The sequence below is a fragment of the Triturus cristatus genome, chromosome 8, assembly GCF_964204655.1.
Source record: "Triturus cristatus chromosome 8, aTriCri1.1, whole genome shotgun sequence".
In the NCBI taxonomy this organism is placed as follows: domain Eukaryota; kingdom Metazoa; phylum Chordata; class Amphibia; order Caudata; family Salamandridae; genus Triturus; species Triturus cristatus.
The window spans coordinates 1,328,880,616-1,328,903,515 of NC_140591.1; the positions used below are offsets into that span (position 1 = coordinate 1,328,880,616).

A 22,900-nucleotide genomic window follows, 5' to 3' on the forward strand; every position below is an offset into this window, starting at 1 on the left:
CTTCAAAGGCATGCCGCTAGAAGCTTTTTCCCAGGTCATATGCAGAACTGGGAAAATGTACTGGATCTCAGACACCGCCACTTTAGTACACTTCTGGGGCTATGGATACTCTGCCAGGAAGACGGACTGCTGCGCTTCTACAAGTACTCTGCTGCTCTGAAGAAACTGCTGTCCTGCTTTGCCAGCCTGCTGCCTGCTACCCTCTTGCCTGTGTGAGAAGCACTGAACCCAGAACCTGGAGTTACTCTAAGGGCTGGTTGGCTGACCTCCTGATCTGAAGCCTCAGTGACACAACAAGCTTCCAACAACATTGCACTTGCACCAGGACTCTGCCACCTGTGAGTCTATCCTGCCAAGTCGTGCCACCCCAGTCCTGGACCCTTGGAAGTGGGCTTAAAGTTCTCTGCCAGTCTGTGGATCCAACGAATGCGACACATCTCTGCTGCGTCGTGCAGCCGTGAGCAGAAGCTACGCATCTCTGCTGCTGTGTGGATTGAACCCATCTCAATGACCCACATCGCCACCATAGTACATCACAACCGCTGCAGCACCATGCATCCTCTGTGCAGGCCCTTCCCTTGTCGATGGCAGCCTCGACCACAGTCCCGGAGTACTCATCGCAGCCTTGCAGCTCCTCGAAACCTACGCATCACCTCGACTGCATGATGCATCCTCGACGCCGGACTTTGCTTCGCAAGACATCATCAGCCAGATCCTCGACACGGGGCTTCGTATCGCAGCCTAGATGCATCTCAGACGGATTCATCTATTTGGCTGCGCAATGCATCTTCAATGTGGATCCTTGCATCGCTCCACAACCCAGGTTTTAAGATACTTTGTTCAGTGGGCCTAACTGGTTCCCTGTAGCTGGCCCTCACTCCTTGCGTTTGGCCTGAACTTGTGATTTTACTATCGTCCGGTGCAACCAGATATCCAGAGCTGGCTCTTTGTAGTTTTTGGAGCTATTTTCACTACAATCTTTAAAATTGCCTATCTGCGATTCTACCGATTGGAGTTTTGTTGTTTTGGTCTTATGTTATTTATTAAAGAAAGTTCTGTTTTTCTAACTTGGTGTAATATTCTTTTTGTGTGGTGTTCTCACTTTATTGCCATTTGACGTGTCGCATAAATACTTTACACATTGCCTGAAAGTTAAGCCTGACTGTTCTCTGCCAAGCTACCAGAGTTGAGCTCAGATTAACTTTTGCCTCACCCTGACAAGGATTGTGGTTGGTGCTCACAACCCAGTCAATCAACAACCCAATTTCTCACAATCTGTTTGTAAGACACATAGTAAGGAGACATATTTAATGCATATTTTTTGTCTTGCCCTAAATTCTCCAGTTCCTTGTAGAATTTGGAGCTGTAAAAGTTTATCCGTGCCCTATCTCTAACTTTAAATGGTACTCTTGGGGAGCGGTCGCATTTTTGCACTTTGAAATGTCCTTGCTCAAAAATGCTTGTGTTTTTAATGAAACAATGAGCTCCATCTTGTTTATTTATTAGATCTCATCTTGTTTGTTCAAAAACCAAGATATATGCTTGCTGCAGATGTGGGGTAGGAGCGAATATGCCAACTTTGAAGTTTAGGGACCTGGTTCTAATTCTGGTTTCCCCATGTGATTGGCAAAATACTGGTATTCCCTGTGCGTAAACATTGTAAATATGTAACATTTGAGGGGATTGATCAGACCCAAAAGTTGAATTCAAGAAGGTGAATGCGAAAGTTATTCATTCTTTGTCAGAGTTTGCATTTTCATTTTCTCAATTTACATCTTAGTATTATATATTTTTTCTAAGATACCATTGTTGTTTGAAGTTGTGTTAAATTGTTGTACAGGGAAGACATTGTTTTAGATAACTTTAAGTTATAACATATATAAGGAAGTCCTTAATTAAATTGCAGTAGGATTTAGAAAAGTCCCTTGTGATAAATAGCAATCTCACAATCCTCAAGATGTAGTGAGTTGGGCGCGTTGTTTTGTGTGGAATTGAGAAGCTGATGTTGCTGATGGATGCAAGTGACGGTCATCATGGCTTGGATTTCACAGTGGCAACCATCAAAAGGACGATGCCTATTGGAATGGGATAAGTGACATGGGTGGGGCAGGAAGCAAAGTAATGTGGGGAGAGCTTAATGCACCCATCACACTATGTGAAATTATGGAAAGTGTTTATTCTTCGGAATTAGAGCCACCTGCTTCCTTTGTACTCCAGTAACTGTCTCCAAAGGCAACTGCACAGTTCACAAGAATCCCTTGATGAAATATTCTTGACCTTACATCCAGTGATTTTATTTATTTTGTTTCTATTTCTTTTAGAATTTATTGTGCAGATTGATTCTTGAGGTGCTTTAGAGCAGGGACGTTTAAAAATCAGCTTGTGGTGCCTGAAATACTAAAACCAGCTGAAATTACACAAACTCAAAAGCAAAACACTAGTGATAGGCACATTAAATTAATGGTCAGCCGTGGTGTACTGTATCATAGAAATGGATTCTATTACACCCACTTTGCTGAAGTGTGCAAATTACGATGTTGTCTGTTACAACATGGACACACATCATTCCCCCACAAGTGTATTTGTTGACAATATGAAGTGTTGTAAATTTTCCATTACAAAATTGAGATGCTGTTTGATATAATTGCATTCAGTGAGTCACAGCATGGTTACATATTTAGAATACATAAAACTCTGCAACCACTGCTTAGAACATATCTGTAATTTTCCTGTTACAGTCTAGTTGTGGCATCACCAGTCACCAGTAATAAGAAAATTAAATCTCTACTTTAGTGTACTTTTATTAGAGTTCATGTGTAACTCCACCAGTCTGCCACCTGAGTCAGCGCATTGCAAAAGGTAGGTCATTTTGCAGGTGGTGCTTAGCTAACTAATGAACAGGTGGAAATTCAGCTTAAGTAGATGACACGAAAGCATTTACGGTGTATGTTTATATGTTGCACCCCTGAAATTTATGACATGAAAGCAGGAATTTATGTGCAGGTTACCTCCCCTACATCTTGAAAATGAATTCCATTAATCTGTTCAACACACGTTTGCCACAGACTGCCTGTTGGAGGGGTTAATTTTTTCCCCAGCACAGATATTTATTCAAGTACCTTCAACCATCGAATGTCTTTCATTAAATGGAGCAAGAGACCAGGATTTTAAAAGAGTTCGGCCTTGTAATAAAAGGAAAAAAACACCCTGCAACATAGATAAAAATGGATATTGTAATTCACTCCAGAGTTCCATAACCCTATAAAGGAAACCCCTTGGTGACTTACATTATCCTTATAATAAATGGTATGCGGGCTTTAGCCTATTTATTATAATGCATACTGGTCAATAATGACCAATAAAACAAGGTCATCTTTAACGTGCCTCTATTTCTAGCCTCTAACTTTGAGAGCCAGTTGTGCTACTAAGTGAACCCCTTTTCTGTTCTTGATCCAGAACTCTTAGTAGAGTACCTCCCAGTGGTAGGTGACCTAAAGAATGATAAGTGCAGCAAAAGGAAAACACCGGAAACATGGTGCCTCATAGAGTGAGAAGGCCACTTCAAGGTCAAATGAGACATTGGCGAAGTGTATGCTTTTATTGCGGGAGATCTTCACTGTTTCTGCTGGAGGGGCAGTTTTTCGTTTATTTTGGAACCCACTTGGCCACAGGGGGACTGACTGCTTCTTCAAGTGTGTGGATGTAGGAAGGAAAAGTAAACATTAACAAGCATTTAGCCCACACAAAAATGATAGGCATTTTGCGTGCATCAGCACGCAGAATATACAATATAAATGCAATTACAAATCAACGCAATAACACACACGCTTAAACAGGTGGCAAAATAATTTTTTCTCCATAGAATATGAGGGCAAATATTGCCGTCTCTTCAGCGAGAATTTTTGTATGCACAACGTATGACATGTTTTCAGTTTGGAGATGCATACAAATATTATTTCTTGCTTTCTACTGATTTGTCAGCTCGTTTTCGCATTTTAGTTATGTGATCAAAGACTGGCAGAGTCTGTCTTCACTTCTTCACTTGTAGGAGAAATAGTTCTAGAAACTGTTTCAGTGCCCTCAACACCTGTGTCTTCACGAGGCCAAGCCATTAATTGTCCTAATATAATGTAAAACAAAATAAGTGGTTAGTGTACAAGAATGTTTGGGGTTCCAAGACATTTCCTGGTGTCCTTAGATGTTTTTACATGAAGCGAGGACTGGTTTCAAATATCCTACTATGCCCTACCATTACTGTTGTATTTTCTGCTATGTCATCCTTAGTTGTAGGGAGTTTTTTAGCTATGTCATCCTTAGTTGTAGGGAGTTATTTTAGCACCACATCTGCTTCCACTGGAAGCCCTAGTTTTGGAATAAGCTTCACATGTACACCATCAAGAAATATGATCTAATGTAACAGAGGATGCTCTAAGCGTACCATTTTTCGTTTACAAAATATATGCTTTCATACCTTCCTTTAAGTTGGCCAGCACTGCAAAGAACTCTGATAGTGGAGACAATACTATCCAGAACCAAGTTTATTCTAGGGAGAGTTGTTTGACCTTGGGAGACAAATTGCAGTATATGGAGAACCAAGCTCAGCCCTTTGCGGAGTGGTGTATAACCTACTCATAGGGAGGTATTTGGTAACCAAGTGATAAAAAGCACTATGAAGTAGAGGCGCTGACTTGTCAGAAGCTATTAATTTGAAGTCAAAGTGACACTTCTTGATCTATCACAAGATATACAATATTCGTCTGCCTCAATTTTCTCAACTGTGCATAAAGGACAGTACTGATAAGTTGAACAAAATAATTCTTACGATATTCTTGGCCCTTGGATGTCTGACCCGATTGAGCCTGAGATCTCTGAAATGGTCTTTCAAGGTCGTAGCCAAATGGATCAGTGGCAAATGTAATGTGTGGGTTGGGGCTTATTGTACTGCATCTTGCTCCACCGTTACTAATTTGCCCCATTTTGCCAAAAAGATGTACTCTGAATATTTCACTCCCTATTTTGGTAGTAGGTAACTGATTTACTTTCAGAAGGTTACAAACTTGCCTGAATTAAGCTAATTGTCTCTCTCTGTATGAAACCTATCTTCTCCAGTAGGCTACTTACTTACAAGGAATGTGAATTACATGTCCTGGTGGGCAATTTATTAGCATAACTCAATTATCCTGATTAATCCACATATCTTCATTGTAAAGGCCACACATTTTCACTGGCCTCTTGCTCATTATCCAGGTCACTCACAGGCCCTCTTCTTACCATGGATGTGACCACTGAAGGCACTTCTCGTCACCATGCTGTCGAAGTTTTACCCCAGCTACGACTTTTTGAAGGTCAAAGACTGGTATAGCTCTTGGGAGCAGGATAAAAGGCTTTAATATTAAAGGTATGCATACTATTACTGGTGAACTCTTATCCTCATATAAATGTTAAGAAATCCCATTCATACTCGAATAAAACAAATTGAACTTATAGTAATGTGTCTAGATTGAAGACAGTCTATGTGATGGGTACTGATATACATATGTAAAATCTTTACTTTCCAAATTATTTAATTGCCACAGTGCCTGGGAACCAGGCGTCCCTCTTACATGGCAAAGAACATTGATCAAAGCCAATTTATGGACGCAAAAATGTTTTTGATTCCCAAAATATATCCTAATGTGTCCAGTGCTTGTCTACGTGGAAAGAAGCATGTCCGAAGACTGAGCTAAATTGCAGGTTGCTAATCATAAAAATGTTTCTTACTGCTTCACCCATAATTTATCAACTTTGGACAGTCGAAGTAGTTTTTTATTGTGTTTTCTATTGGACTAAAATTGGGTAAGCATGGTGCTTAATGAGACCAAACAGGCACATGCGTACTGTTAAATTAGTAAAAGCTCAGTCGGCATTAGTTCTCCTGTAGTTGTACGTAGTTGGGGGCTGTCAAAACTTTTATTACTGAAATTTGATGGGGTTTTAGGAAGCTTTAGAATGCTAATTGTTCTCCAAGTCCCAGAATTATTTAATATTTGGCACAGTGCAGCAAGACTACTTCCTGCGCTGCATCAAATGGAGAGAGCAGGAAAGTGCCATATTTATTAAGATATGACGCATTCCTGCTCTCTGCCTGCTCTGGCGCACTGAGTGCTGCCTAGTGCCAATACTAGCACCATGGTGCAAGGGTTCTTCTGTTACAGGCAGGATTATTTATGTTCAGGAAGGGACACGTTCCTGCACAAAAACAATCCCCAGAGGTTTCACGGGACATTCACTAAAATGACTTGGAGAGAAAGATTTTAATGTTTTCCCTGCACTTATATGAAGCCAATGCATCTTTTTTTGGACCAGGCTGTCTGTATAGTTTGTTGTTCACGGATGGCTGGTTTGAATTTAAATATTTGGTTTGTTAGATGATGTGAAAGTAGCTTTGGGCGATTCGTATTTCAAATCCCAAAACCTACCCATGACTTTATATAACATTGCCACATGATTTGTTTCTCCACGATTCTAATCCTATTAGCCCTGACCGTGGTAAAGCTTTTCAGAGCGGTTAGATGGTCGCCCTTGTGATTGATAAAACCTATATTTAACCCCTTCGGTGCTCATGACGGAACGGTTCCGTCATGAGCCACGGTTGAGCTGTGCTCATGACGGAACCGTTCCGTCATGACCACGCCCGCGCAAGATTCCGTCAGCACAGCGGCGGAATCTGCGCAGCATGGAAGGGGTTAAATGGGAACTGCATAATATTTATGTAGTTTATACCACTCCAGTTTGTGGGAAAAAACACCAATCCATATTATGTGTGTGTTCGTGTGGCTTTGTATATCTGTTTGTATGTGTATAGTATAGACAGAGCCTCAATCAGTTACAGTGCGCTTCCTTCCCTTAACAACAATAATACATAGGAAATTACTTATTTGGAACTGTATAGTTTACTAGATGCTGGGTTGTGAGGAGTAGAATTAATATTTAAAGATATTTAACCAGAACGATCAAACAAGTGGTTAAGTGCATTCTATGAGATACCGTGACAGAGAATAGGCTCTGTTACTATTACCAGAATTATTTTCCTATGTAAAGTAATTGTAGCAGTAATCTGTAAAACAGCAGGCACTGTTTACACATGTCAATTAGATTTTACTACTGTGAAACCATGGTATTTGATCTTTGCCATGTAGAAAGAAGAGTATGGACGTCTCTTATTATTGAAAATAATGCTTAAAAAAGGTGAATTTGATAATAAAAGCAAAAGGAAGGCTGCTGTTAGATATAAGATGAGGATATGTGTGTGCCAAAAAGGAGAGTTGAAAAGGAGATAGATGATAATACTTAAATATCAATGGAAAACCACTAAAGTTTAATGGAAGATGGTAGAGAGAAGGAGCCTTAAGACCCAATATGAGGAAGGAGCAATAGTAAAGAAAGGAGAAAGTGGACGTTAAAAGAGCTACGTGGAAGGTATCAACTAGAGCTGCGTTTGCAGATGTTGTAGAGTTTGTGCATCCAGGTGCTAGGACAGTAAAAGGAGACAGAAAACAATATTGGTATTACTGCTGCAGCTAATAGCAATGATCATAATACCTACTATAAAGGTGAGTGTATATTCTTCATAAATACTATAGTAAGAGTCAACTGTTACACTATATTTATTTTTTAAGAGGAAGTATTGTTTAATTATGTTTCTAGGAAAATGTGGTTAAACAGGATGGAGACAGGCAAATGTATGAAGTTGCTTTACAGATAGAAAGTAACTTTTTCTATAAAGTATTGTCAAGATTCTTTCTAAAGGTAGGCAGTCAGATAAGGCAGATTTTTTTCATTACGGAGTAGGCGTTCCCTAGAGAATGTTTTAAAAAGGCTCTCACTTCTGTTCAAGACTACTGTCTCTAAGCAAAGGATTTCCATTCATACTATTTGATAGATAGCTTCCCAAATGTTTAATTGTTCTGTTAGTTATGCACATTGTCTTGGGTGGATTGTTTTGTGGCCAAAGAATTCCATTTTGGGGAGAATCTGGTCTTCATGGGGAACTACTTACATAAGATCACTGTAGGATGATGTAGTTGAAGTCTCATTCTCTGATAATTGGGTGGTTTGTGACCCAGATGGTGAATGTAAGTGGTAATAGAGTGAATTTTGCCTATTAGAACAATAAAGATGAGGGGAATATTAATAGGAAACTTGGGCTTGGGGATGGGTCTAGAAAGTTCTATTGAACGTTTGTGGGTATTGCTGAATGTCTTAGGTGAGAGAAAGACATGTCTCTGAAATTGGAGATTGCACAAGAGGAGGAAGGGGCAGAAAGCAACCTAGATTTCATGTTTGCTATATGTTTTACTAATCAGTAGTAACACTGGTCTGCACTGGATCACATTACTAATGGTATTCATTTTATCCTAGGTAATCTATGTTGAAACAAAGTAATCTTATTGTGCCAAACATGATAAGGAAATACATGAAAGGAAGTGTCGAGGAAACCTATAGCCCTGTGGATGAGCACGAATTTCAACGTAGACCTACATTTGACATACATACACATATATGTATACATATATATATATTTTTTTAACTGAAAAAAACAAAGGTTAAATAAACTAGCATTATAGTTAGGTGACTATGACAGTAATAACATTACCTTTTTGAACAAAAAACCCCACAAATTCTGATCTGTTTCCTTGCTGAATCAGTGCGGGCAAGGAAACAGATCAAAAGTGTGCTGCCAGCCGGCTGAAGCATCTTTGAAGCTCCCGCTTGATGGGAGCAGCCTTTATGTTTACTCCCATTTGGTGGGAGATTTTAAAATGCTACTGCCAGACGGGAGCAAACACATGTTTCCCTGCCTGCTCTGGTGTGGACAGAGGCACTGCTGTGTCCCATGGGTGGGCTCCCTGAGACACAGCAAGTGAGCTGGCCCCATGGGGATGGAGTCCCCGGGGCCATAGCAGGCTCAACGAGGGGTATCACATGGCCCCCTCTCTCTTTTTTGGCATTTCTGCTCAGAGCTGGGACTTTAATGGCTCAAGAGAAGGGCTAGTGGCCCCATCCCCTCAGTTAAATATATCAGCTCCTGCGGATGGGGTCCATGGGGCCTTTGTAGGTTCTGGGAGGGGTGTCGCGCAACTTCCCCCATTTTTTTGTCGATTCGGGCCTGAAGGTGGGCTTCCTGGGACTTAATGGCTTGGTAGAGGAGCTGTACAGTCCTCTTACCTTATGTAATGTGGTCCCGGGTGTAACCTCCCCGGGTGCTATATTGGCTTGTGGAGGGAGCGACACACGCCCTTCCCTTTGTTAAACAATGGAGCACTGGGCCGCTATTTCTTTTGTCGATCTTGCAGGAGTCCATCGGTTTCGCTACAAAAAGTGCTGATTTATTTTCTACATTTTGTCCGGAGGATGAGGGTGGGGTGGTCCCTCTAGGTCCCATCCATGGGGATTGGGGGGACAGGATGCCCCTACCCTGCGCCCTTATACTATTATTTTCTTTTATTTACTTTTAGAATGGGACTAAGTCCCCGAGTCCTGTAATGGCTGCCAGCCAAATATTTCTCATGTTGCTGGCAGACAGTCATAGTTCTCACTCCTAGGGAAGTCTATTTCCCACTGGAGCAAATCGGAAAAAAAGCTTACTGGGTCAATCAGAATGCTGTATTTTCTAAACTTGGACTCGAGGGACTCTTGTGAGAGTCCCTCAAAACCAGCCATCCAGATATACAAATATTTTTCAACCTTAATTTCTCAAAAACTACTGAATGGATTTACACCAAATCACAAAACGCACAATCTGTCTACCAAGATATATCTTCCTGCAAATTCTGGTGTAATTTCATTTAGCAGTTTTTGAAGTTGCCCATCTTAAAGAAGTCTATGGAAAATGCGTCTATAGAACAGCTGACCTAATTATAACTATCTACTGGCAACCGCCACTGGGTAATAAATATATTTTTAATATCTGTGTGTGTGTGTGTAGTACCTGCGTCATACACTGCTTATGACCTCACATATTACATTGCTTATGAGATGTTAAATGACATCATTGACTTCACATACTTTTTTACTAACTTTTTATAGTTAATAACTAATTATTCTTATGCAATTCATAGTACAGTTTTTGTTGTCTCTGTTTCCTTTAAATTCCAGCTGTTACTAATACTCAATCTAATGGTACTCAGTTTATTGACTTTAGAGAGTTATAATGCTGAAATGGCCAGGTCAGAATTCCAGGTTGGAACCTATAGGTTCCAGCAAATATCCGCTGCCTTATTTCACTGACTTGGGGTTAGCACGCTCCTGAATGTATATAAACAAGGCTCAGTTACAAATGTGAAAAAGCTTTGTGAATCGAGCCCTCTACGTTTTCTAACACTGCTCCTGTGCCTAATAGGGGCCAGAATCTATTGGTCATTTTCATTAGTCATGTTTCCTGTTATGTTCCACAATCGAAAACGTGAAAAAGACTTTTTAATACATGAGAGCTAATAAGTTATAATATTCTTTCAAGATTCATCACTGCTCATTTTTTAATGGGTATGCTTGAGTTTTCAGTGGGATGAGATTCCAGTCCCTGATAGCCAGATGATACTGATGTGCCCACCAGCAGTTGTGTTCTATTCATAACCTGCTGAAAGCTATCTATGAAAAAAACTCACGTGTTGGACCATAGTATTGAGACATATGAAGTCAGACGGCCTTTACTGGAGAGGCATTGGTTCAATTTCTCTAAGTAGTGTTTTCAAGTGTGAGTTAAATATCCAGATGGTAACACCTTTCCCCCTAGCAAAGCTCTAACCTTTGAAAGTAGATACTTTGCAGTACATTTGCTAAGCCAGTGTGAGACAGGAGATAACCCATGCAAATGATGTGTATCTTTCATATCTAAAGAAGAAGCAGTTCGGATAAATATAAAACAGACTTGAGTGAAGATTAGCAGGCTCAAACATAGTCCCCATGTATTTAACTAACCATTAGTCATATGGATTTAATTGTAGTAATGCTAATATGTTATCAAGTATTCAAACAGGCTTTTGAACAGCCATATCTGTAAGGCTTTCTTTAATAAAATTATGTTGCATTATTTGTGCTGAATAGTTTCCTTTCCAGTCTTTCCACTTGATAGTAATAAGTCACTGCTTGTAGGCTAAGGTGACTCTCCAAAGAATATGTAACCTAATTCACAAATCACATATACTAAATGTGCACGAGTGACAATGCTTTTGTAACTGTTAATCATATCACAGTTTGTGAAAAAAAAATGCAGTACTTAAAAAAAGAACTCACAATCTCATTTTTTCCAACAGAATAAGACTGCTAACAATGAAAGATTGAACACCTTTGCGATGCTATCATTTGGTAAGTAACATCGTTAAATTTAATTATATAGTAGACTTGTATGACAACGTTCTTAAGTCTGTACATTCTGAAACAATTTTCAACATAAACACAACTATAATAAGGGGTGTCAAAGCAGGTAAATGCCCTCAACAGGCACCAAAAATCCACAGGTGAGGACACTGACTTTCCATGTGTGGATTAGCAGTATTGGTAGAAAGGAAATAGTGTCTCAGAGTCACAGAGCATGGTGAAGGAGAGGTGACAAAGCCATGGACTGTCCATATGTTGTGGTGAAGTAGGACTTAAATAGAAGTTTCAAATGTTTCTGTACTTGGCCAGGGACTTTTGCTGTACCTTTTGGTATGGGGTTCTGTTCTTTTAGACAGACGTAAAATTAGTATAGCTGACTGCTTCATGAGTAGAATGTTGTTTCAAGTTTTAATGTGATTATTGTACTATATAGTGTGTCATGTTATATTTCACTCTGTGACCTACTAGTTGGAAAATAATATACATCCCTCTATGATGTTGCTTAGGATAACCCTTTCAGTCATGAAAGAATCATTAATAATATTCGGGTGGTAATTCTGTGTACTTTGGAATCTTTGAAATCTTGAAAAGAAATTGGTGAGTTTGGTAGTGGTGAAGACATCTGTTTGCATTGTTTATGAAATCAAGCATAAGGTATGTTTGAGCTCTTGACAATCAAGAGCCTGTCTAGTGGACAGAGATATTATGAAGAATGGCTTTAAGCACCACAGCATCTGTACTTGATAATTTTGAGAATAGCATGATGAGTTGTAATTGAGAGAATAGAATAATATTATTGTACACCATGAAAGTTTACCTTACTATACAGATTCATATATCCAAGCATAGAAATCAAAACGCAGTATTAATGAGGCACCTTGGAATGCACAAACAGTGACCGTGATTAGCCAGAGTAACACTCAGTGCCAATTCCCAAAGAATTTGCAGCGCCTTACTGTTTTAGTTTTCCCGCATTCCAGGAATAAGCCAGGATAACGCCTAGATTACTTCTGAAATTAATATGTCAGGTAGGAGTACTACAAGGCAAGTCACACTTACTCCTACATCAATATTTGTGAATTAGGCCCAAAAATTACAAACAAAGATATCAGTCACATATAGGGAACTGCTAGCTAATCAACGTTTTTGCGATATTGTGTTTACACTTAGAATGGTGAGAAGCTCCTTGAACCCTGATTGCCATCCATTTGGTACTACACCAGATGTCCATTTATTTTATGTTCCCTTTTCTTTTAATTAGAAATCGAAAGTGAGGTTTAAAATACTCAGTCTCTTGCCTTCAGTGCCAGACAGCAATGTCTTATGCCTGAGCTTCCCTTGTGAAAGATTGTGGTGGATTTGAGAGAGTGCACAATAGCCATAGTAGCCTGAAATGTTCTGTTCATCGTTGTTTGCTTTAGTAAGGTTGTAAGGTAACTGTAAAGTAAAATATACAGATAACGATTCACGTCTTTCATACAGATGTACGTCTTTCCTTTATGTTGGTTATGTATCCATGGAGTTGTCTGTTCTGCTTCCTTAATCTTTCACTTGATAGGTGCACTTGTTACTGTCTCTAGCTTGTTCGGCAAGAGGCAGTTCACTGTTAGGCAGTAATCATGAAAATGCATCATCACTGAAGTGTTGCATGCTTGAGTAATATATGATTTGATTATTAGATCTCATGAAAAACAGAGCAAAGGACCATAAACTTGCAAATGTTACCAGGAAAATATTATTTTGCAGATTAAATAATGTTTCTATGCCCCAGAAAATAAACTAAAGTTGTCAATCTATGCATGAAATATTGGCTTGGTTGGAAACATGAGGCAAAATATATATTACTTTCTTTTTTTTTTTTATTCAAGAGTATTGCTCTTGAATTGAAAATAAAGGTGAGAAGGTGTCACCTGTTGACCTCAGGGACTTGTTTTAATTATATGTTATGTTATAAAGATTTCTAAAGTGCGTGGATACCCCCAAAGGGGCTTACCGGCGCTAGTCACACGTGAGACACTGCAGCAATAGGACAGAGAACAGCAGCTTAGCTGGAGAACAGCCAGCATTTCAGCTGTTTCTGGAATTGTAAGTGATCCCGATATCTTGCATTTATGTCTGCAGTTTAAAAATTAACATAATGCTACCTTTAATTTTTTTTTGCAGTCTTTCTCTTTCCATGTTATGTTTATCTTCATATTTCTTTCTTTCAAAAACCCGTATTTACATCAAAGTATTAAAATATAAGTCGGACCAACGAGGGAGCGGGGTTTTCTATATCTTAAACTTCGGGTGTAATCATGAAATAATCCCCGCCACTGGTCATATGGAAGATTGTTCGTCGACAAGACAAAGTAAGGAGCAATCATCTACATATCAATAGTTCAGTAAATAAAGAGATTTAGCGTGAGTTAAAGGGTTTTATGTTAAATTATTTTAGTCTTTCATCTTTATATTCATTACATATCAATCTTTATATTTCAGCATCAAAAATTAATATAATCTATCAATAGATATTTGAATAGGAAATAGAACAAAATGTTTGTTAAAATCACAGTTAATATAATAAGAATACAGCAGGCATGTTCCATAAAGGAAAATTCCCTATTTTAAATTAAGTTGGAATAATGAGAGAAAAGGGTGTCAGTTCAGATACTCATAGAGTGTACTGATGAAAGAATCATTGCGCAGGTATAAAGCTTTTGCATAATAAGCTGGAAAGTATTCTCAGCTCAAATTATCAGCAAACAATTCAGTAAAATCTAAGTAGGGCAACCTCTCATGAAGAAAAGGTATCATAAACTCAAAGGCGAGTCTTCAGTCAGAGAGTTGGGGATGGAATCTAGGAATCTAGCTGCTACTCTAGGAACACACACTAATATAAACTCACAACATTCTATGTTGCAACATTATTTCTTCCTTCTTCATCTTCCAAGAAAATTTCACAACATTTCTGGGAATAGGTACCTCCCCGTGTTCCCATACAGGCACAATAGACTTTCAGACATTTAACCTTGGAATGTTACATCGTTGATGTTGATCTGAACAGTTCTTCCTATGAATCATTCTTTTGGTCACCTCCTCTTCTCTCAGTGAGAACTCACTATCAATTGTCTAATACAAAACAAGTGTCTATTCACTAGCTAACAGAAGGGTGCTGGAAAAGCACAGCATTTGAAACAAGGCGAAAAACATCATGCGTGCACAAACAACTATTCAATGTGAAAAATAGGCCTTTCAGTGTTAATGCATTATTTTTCAGTTAACATGGCATCAACAGTTAGGCTAACTTAAATCAGCACTTTCATTCATTCGCAGGCCAATAACATTTAAGTATGATTACCTACTACATTATTAATGTAAGCAATATGAATTGAAACAGAGACAAATGAAGAATGAAGAGTTTTGTATGTTTTTATTAACAATACAAATTTTGACTGGACAATTTCGCTAAACCCAATGAAAAACAAAATTTAGGAGAGAAAGGGAGCTATGGACTAAAGGGGCCAGCTGATGAATGATGTCACAGTAGTCTCAAAACTCAAGCAGTCTTCATCAAACAAAGGAGCATTCTAGAATGCTTTTTCTTAGTGGTTGACAGTGAAGCAGGATTGTTTTTTCCTTTACTGGATGTCCCTTTGAACATAGACAGTGAATCATTCAGTTAGAACGAAAGTTGGTAATTGATAAATAAATGGTCATACATATTTCAAAAATTGATTCAACAAAGGGGAAATTTCAGTGTTGTTGTTCTGGGTGAAATGTATGATATTATAAAATTGTAACTAAGTATGCAATTGAATTGTGTTCTGGGACACATGCCTCTAACTGACCCACAACATTCTATTTTGTGGAGCGTGGTATGCACCCACTTTTTTGTCTGAAGCATTGCAAAAAAAAGTATTGAACACTGTTTGCTGATTTGCCTCGAAACCCATACTCTTGAAGACTTTGAAGATCATATATGGATTCTGCAAGTGTAACTCTTACATTTATACAATTACCAAATTTACAGGTTTTTTTCAGTTGTCATTAATTGTAAAGTCTTAATAAATTAGACAAAAACATAAATATGTGCTGCTAGACCCAAATTCATTATTCCTTAGGGAAGTTTTCCTGAAAAATATACTGTCCAGAGAAAAATAGATTACTTGCCCACATTCATCATTGCAATGGGTGAAAGTACCATAATCGGTTTCATTTGTTTTAATGTTTGCTCACTTTCACTGTGAGACAGAAACCTCAACCCTGGTAGGTTTGATTTTTACAGAAAAGATAATCTAATCACATTTTCTCATTGTAAGTAGTTACAATTCAACAATGTGAAAATGTGATTTGGAGTATATTTGACCCCTTTGGTCACTTCTTGCTTTTTGCCCAGTTATATTCTGGGACGTGTTTGGTCTTCACAATTATTTGTGCAGGCTTAAGAATCCTAGCATGCAAAGTGCTGCAGTAAAAGACTCACCCACCAAATGCACTGCGCAGAATCTCTCGCATGACATGATATATGAAATTACAAATGACACCGATGACATCCCTAGTAACATTACATTTTATCTTTCAGTTGACAGTATGGATGACATCATTATGGATACACTATCCTTTCTAGCTTTGGATATGTGTTATTATTTAATTGTGTTAGATGTTACTTTCTGTGATTATTGGTATAAATATTAAACAGTGCATTTGGTGGGTAAGTTATGGTTTACATGTTGGAAGCAGAGTCTGTGTTCTTATATACCTAAGGAGACTTCTTGTATGTACTTAAAGAGTTTGCGAGTCTGCTCTCAGGTCCGCAAACCTGAACCCCACTGCACCCTAATGCAAGCTGTAGGAGTTTGCAAACCCAAACTGTACATGTGAACCTAGTACAAAACTTTCCATTTTTAAAAAATGCATACTTTTTTAGGTTGCTTGTTGGAGTCCATTTAATGAGCTAGATACGTTTTTTTTAATGGCGAAGGGTGACGAACATAGAATTTTCAAACTTGGCAAAATTGCACTATACAAATAGCAAACAGAAAATAATTCAGATGCAATAAACAGAAAGCATGAGTTTTGTGGTGACAAAGTCAACATTCTAGATTAACAGTATTCACCCTCTCTGACTGTGCAACATTTTTTCATGTGCAGCAATCTCAAAATCAATTGGACGGACACCAAACAACAAAAGGGGCTCTTTCTGAGTAAAGTTATTGCTTCATACCAAGTTTGTTATAAAGCCATTCAGAAGTTGTTGCTATAAAAGCGAACAAACTTTTCTATGGAGCTTGAAATGCTTCCTAGTTGAACCCCTTTAACTTTCTTCCCACTAGATAGATCTGCAAAGAACTTGGCATACGGACATTTACACAGATTCATCAAATGGCACCAAAGATATAAATCAAAACAAAAATGCCTTTTCAATGGAAAATATGAATTAACTATAACTGTAGCAGCACTGTAATACATCTGTATATCATGAGCAATGAGGCTGCATCGGTGCAGTAATACATCTGTATATCATGAACAATGAGGCTGCATCGGCGCTGTAATACATCTGTATATCAGGAACCAAGAGGCGGCTTCGGCGCTGTAATATATCTGTATATCATGAACCAAGAGGCCGCATCGGCGCTGTAATATATCTGTTTATCATGAACCATGAGGTCGCGTCGGCGCTGTAATACATCTGTATATCATGAACCAAGAGGCTGCATCGGCGCTGTAATATATCTGTATATCATGAACCAAGAGGCCGCATCGGCGCTGTAATAATCTGTATATCATCAACCAAGAGGCTGCAGCGGCGCTGTAATACATCTGTATATCATGAACCATGAGGCCGAAGGGAAGGTAATCCTTCCATTTAATACTGCTAGAAATTGTGTTGAGCATTTGTAAAACTGTGTGACGTACCTTCCTAAATGTGGGAATGTCTTTAGCAACATTGATAAACAAGCGAAGAGAAATAAAATATTCATCCCCTGTTGTATTTCATGACTCTATCTTGCACCCCAAACTCCACTGCATCGTGAGCTGACAGTGCCTAGAAGAGACATGTCCCTGGATTGGGCAGTGGAATGATAATTATCATTGAGTCAAGGGGCCATCTGTATTGTTTGGGTCGCCACTTGTGAGATTAGAAAAATCGGCTTTAGAAAACCATAAACCTGTTGAAAAGCTATTTGTTGTGAATGATTGTTTTCAAGGTTGTTAATTTGAGTTGACTTAAATTGCATGCGCTTTTCAAACCTGTGGGCTGGATCACCTTTTACCACAGAATTATGAAGGCAGTAATGCGTCACATAAATATTTCTGCATATTTGCTGCGTGGCCTTTTGTTGTGCAGATTTGTATTTTTTTGCAGTCGTGTTTCTGTGCTGTAGTATTGCAATATGATGTTGTGTTGCGTTGTGTTTTTTTGTGTTGTGTTTACGTTTTGAATGTTTTGGGAATGTGCCCTTTTGTGTATTAATTGTCAAATAGTATATGTAATTGTCTTTAATTTAGAGATGTCAACAAATGCTGCTAAATGTCCAGCCAAATTCAGCATATGCCTTTAAAGTTGCTGTGACAAGCTACCATTTACAGCTGTCTAAAGTGGTGAAATAGTACTGCCCCAGTTCAAATACTTAGGGCACTAGTCAGCGTAAAAGTGGGCCAAAGACCAGTCCTAACTTAGCACTTTCATTACTCACTTTGTGTGACGTGGCCCTCGGTATTACTCTGTGTTAACACATCTTATTTGCACCATCCAAACATGAATTTATCTTGCACCATTTTCAAGTTTGCATTTATCTCTTGCACCATATGCATCATTTGTCCCTGTACTTCAAACTGTTGGGAAGTGTTTACAGAATGCATTTTCCCCTTACAAAGTGCAAACTATATCTAATAATTCGGTTCCAAGTGGTTTTTTCCTTCAGTGTTGCTGGAATATTCCCTGCCAACCTGCTGCGACGTCCATTTCGCTGGCTATTGCCAGACATTTTATAATTTTCCTAGACTTGAAATATTGCACGTGGCATTGTATCTGCCTTTTGCTGACCGCACTGACACTTTACATTCACAAGAGACTAGAAACTGCTCTGGTAGGCGCAGCACTGCACAAAGGCGCTCGTCTGTAAGATTCACTGAACTCTTCTTCTCGGGGCTGCTGGGCCGCTGTAAGGCCACAGGAAGACCATGGCTATTTCCCCTCTGTCAGTTGTTAGCTTGCTTTAAAGGCAGACAGAGGCCGCTTCAGTAGGGGTGGCCCGAGGATGGCCACCACAGAGGGAGAGCTCCCCGCTGCAGAACTGAACAGCACTCACTCCTAGACCAACTCTCCACACAGTCAATGTTCTGTCCTGTATGGAATTGGAAAAACGAAAGCAACTTGGTGACAATAGATATTGAGGTCTGCATCAGATAGAGTGAGTACAAGAAGTGCTAATTGAAGGAAGGTATCTGCCACAGATTTTAGTTTCCTGGTGTTTTTTGTTTTTTTGTTGAATAGTTGAAAACCTGGAGCAGCACTGTTTTGCCACCTCAGGAAGTTGTAAATGGTTACTTGCCACTGGAACAAGCAACCCCTGTACTGTATTTGGCTGGGAATACAGCACCCTTTGTTGACATCCTTAAAGTAAGTAACAGAACATAAAGCAATCACAGAGACAAAGCAACATAACGCAATTAAAACATAGAATACAACATAACAGTCAAAACAGGTGTGGCGCAGCGGCAAGGGCGACTGACGCTGGACGCTGGGGATCATGGTTCGATCCCCGGCACTGGTGGCAGGTCAGCCCAGCACCATGTGACTCTGGGCAATAGCTTGCTTAATCTTCCTGACGGCCCCCAGCGCCGGGATGCCTACGGGTAGCTGTGTGCTTTACAAATACTGGATTTACATTTAAAACAGAACACAATACAACAACGCGAGAACAGCACACTATCACTTTGCAAAAATGCAGCACATAAACTCAGCAGCACAAACGACACCACACATTTCCAGCACAACACAAAAAATACAAATAAGCACACATTTTCTTGTCGCAGATTACCTCCTCCAGAAATCTGCTTCCATAATATGGTGGTAAAAGGTGTTTGCACCATGCACTGCTCTACCTAATGCCAAGGGCATGGGAAAATGTTTTATATTTAGAACTAAGAGTCATTTGTGTTAAAGTATACCACTTTCTATGTACTTTAATACATCCTTTTCCATACTCTTCGCGTTCTTCTGATTTGGACGTCAGTCCTTAGAATACACTGTTGATGCTTCAGTTTCTAGTAAGTATCTTTGGAGGAATCAATATCTTGTTGAGCTTGTGGTCTATGATGAAATGCAGATATTTCACCCTAGACACTGAGCAGAGAAAGATACCGAAGGACGTGGCCACATTTAGAGTAATGAATTTACAAAAGTCCTAACCATCTTGATATCTGTTTGCTTGTCTGTGAGCAGACCTCAAAATAGGGTACGGGAAAGGGACAGGCAGAACCATCCACTACAGAAAGTTTTCCATGGGTATCATCAAGAAGCGTACCTTGGGGTACCGAGTTGTAGCATCAATAACGTGAGCTTCTCTCTCTTTCCCTGTGATGCCACTCCCAACACCTTGGTGGAAAACAACTTCATTGTGCATAATTTATCTTATACAGTTTAAGTTTCCATTCCAAGGGATGTTGGGATTCGGCGACATGTCATCTCTTTAGGCAAGTATTATCAAATACTTACTACCGTGGGGTCTACGGCAGGATCTGAGTGGCTGTGCTTTGGTGGAGACTGACTATTCCGGCTCACCTGCAGGTATAACACATTGCAAAAAAAGCATCTATCACGCATGAGATATTACTGACGGTAAGGCCAACAAGGCATGTTGCTTTCTAGTGGATCATAGTTTTCAATCACCTATTGTTAAGGTTTGATATTTCTGTATTTTCCTCGTTTTAGCATGAAAAAGCGTATGGTTTAATACCGGGCAGTTCTTTTAGAAAGCCGTTGTTTGAATACTATATTAGGTATTTTGTAGTCCCTATCAGAAAGAATACAAACAATGGCTCAGTGGGGCGGTGTTTACTGAAGACCTTTTTAAATCCTAAAGCATGTATAAACACTTTTGGGTTGTAGCAGTGGGGCTGAAACAAATAACAAATGTTGTTCGCAATATTGCACCAATAGTTAACTGCAAAATGAATGTTTGTTTTGTTTATTTTTCATTGGTATAACTCCGAAGGGACAAGGTGTGTTTTCACTTTTCCAAGGGATTATTATGCTTAGTGTGTTTTAATTATTTAAATGGTTTACTATGCAAGAAGAAAGAAGACACTGTCCTCATTACGCAATGTTCGTCATCCACAGAGGCCGGTATCAGTTACGACCAAAGGTAGAGCACTGACACAATCCCAAAAAGTGTTTTTTTTTACCACCAAGGTCATTGGAAAAATAGTTTGTGGGTCCACTTTCGCACCAGCCAATCTCCATACAGCTCTCCATGTTAAATGCGGTACGGAAATGTTTCTTCTCAGTGGAGACGGACTAAAATAGCATCCATTCACCCAAGGCGGGGGCCTCTTTGGTCTTGTACTCATGACTGATAATGGATCCCAGTGGTACCTTGCTGACCCACCAATGGCCTCTGGAAAGAACACTCATGATAAGACTAGATAATTCCCATAATAAGATCTTGGGTAGATTTCTACTCGTGTCTCTTTAATGCCAGGATTCAAAGCCACAGGAGACAGAACCACATTCCCTTGGGAAAAAAACACATGCAATTTTGACCATGCCCATGCAGTAAAGGCTGGCCAGAGGTCCATGTCTACATTTGGATGGATGGCACAAGGTTCATATTGATGAGCAGAAACAGAGAAGTCTAATTGCAGGTATTTTTGTCTCTGAGGTATGGCTTACTTTGTCAGGACTGTGGTGAGGAAGAAAATAAGGTAGTGATGTCATTTACTAACAGTAAATCACAGTGTGCATTCCGTGGAATTCCTGCTCAACCTCAGGATTCTAATATTTAGTACACTGCATTCTGTGCATTTCTCGTGAAGTCATTACTAGCTTTCATTTGCGTTTCCTGTTTTCACCACCACTTGAAAATGAATTTAAGTTTACTCTTGTTCCACACCTAGTGTTAGCATTGCAGTTATCAAATATTAACAGCTTCATTGTTCAGAGCATCCATTTTAATCATATTTACAATGTAGTGTACAACTTCTGTAACTCTGGTAGTCAAGTGTACCTGAAATCTAGTGATGGCACTTCTCCTTCATAAGACATCCCTATAATGAAATAACCTCTCTTAGCTTAGTGATGAATTTCACTGAAACTATACAAATCTGAAAAAGTAATAAACGTTGCAATGCTGTATTTACATTTAAACTATCATCAACTCTTTGGTGCGGAGCAATCTGAGCAAAGTAGGAACATTCGGAAAATAAATTAGCCGGCGTCATAACGTTAGCATTTTCAAAACTGACATCTGAAGCAGTTTATCCCCACCGTCTAGAAATATTATTAAATAGCTCTTCACATCTATGTTGGAAGGTTCAGGCTTTCAATCAGCAATGGGACCGTCGAAATCTCAAAAGGGAAGGTCTACAGATGGGCGTTCCTGCCTTGTACATTTACACACCAGTAGTATTACCAAATGTGCTTATGTATGTAATGTTAATACAAATGCCAATAAAAGGAACTTAAAAAAAAAAAAAAAAAAGGGAAGGTCTACAGATAATCAGTAGCCACATGGATCTCATCAAAAAGTAACTTTGCAACATGAAAGTGAAGATAGCAACGCCATACTTTTACTCTTACTCCTCGATGTTTTTGGAAAAGGGTGCAGTAATTAACCTGTTCAAAAAGTAATTTGAAAAAGGTCTGCTCAGTTGTGTATTATGGCAGTAGTACAAAAAACTGATGGATGAAATGCTTGAATTAAAATCAGTCCATCAGTACTTTTCACACCTTGCCTTCTCAGCTTGGACCCAGTCTGATGCCACTCAGTCTTGACCCTGCTCCATTGGGAACAGTTCAGCCAGAACTACCAAACAGGCAACTCAGGACCGGTTTCACCCATATTAGGGTACATGAGCTGGGTATAGCATGGTTCCAGTGGCACAGTGTGCATGGGAACTACGGCTGGGCATACACGTTCCACTTAGGGTAATTGAGTATTGCCACCACAAAAACGATCATCATTCAGATCTAGTAAGTCGTGTTAATTAAATGCTCAGCATAAACCTACTCACAATTTCACATTTAGTTTGAAAAAAAATAGCAAATGTGTGACAACCACATCATCCAGAGTTTTAGATCTTCTTTTTGCAGAAGGCTGGGCTGAATCCTGTAGACTCTAAAAGTATATTTGTGTGTCATGTGACTAAAGGTAACTACTATGGCATTTCAGTTATTACTATGAATCACTTACGAGTATAATTAAAAACAAAAGAAATATATCCTCTTCATTCTTCCTCGCGCACACACCCCATATCCGTTGCCGCTGCAGCAGTGGCCGCTCCTTCTCCTGCATTGCTGCCAAGACCTGGAACAACCTACCCCTCCAGCTCCGCA

General features: G+C 39.3%; 1 long non-coding RNA gene across 22 annotated transcripts in view; it reads left to right on the plus strand.

The window, feature by feature from the left end:
- Positions 1-22,900, plus strand: part of LOC146805748 (uncharacterized) — a 912,995-nt gene that overhangs the window by 731,878 nt on the left and 158,217 nt on the right. For all 22 annotated transcript variants that reach the window (XR_014967901.1, XR_014967902.1, XR_014967898.1 and 19 more), the window contains one exon: positions 11,295-11,346. This is a non-coding gene — a long non-coding RNA (uncharacterized LOC146805748). The remainder of the gene's footprint in view (positions 1-11,294; positions 11,347-22,900) is intronic.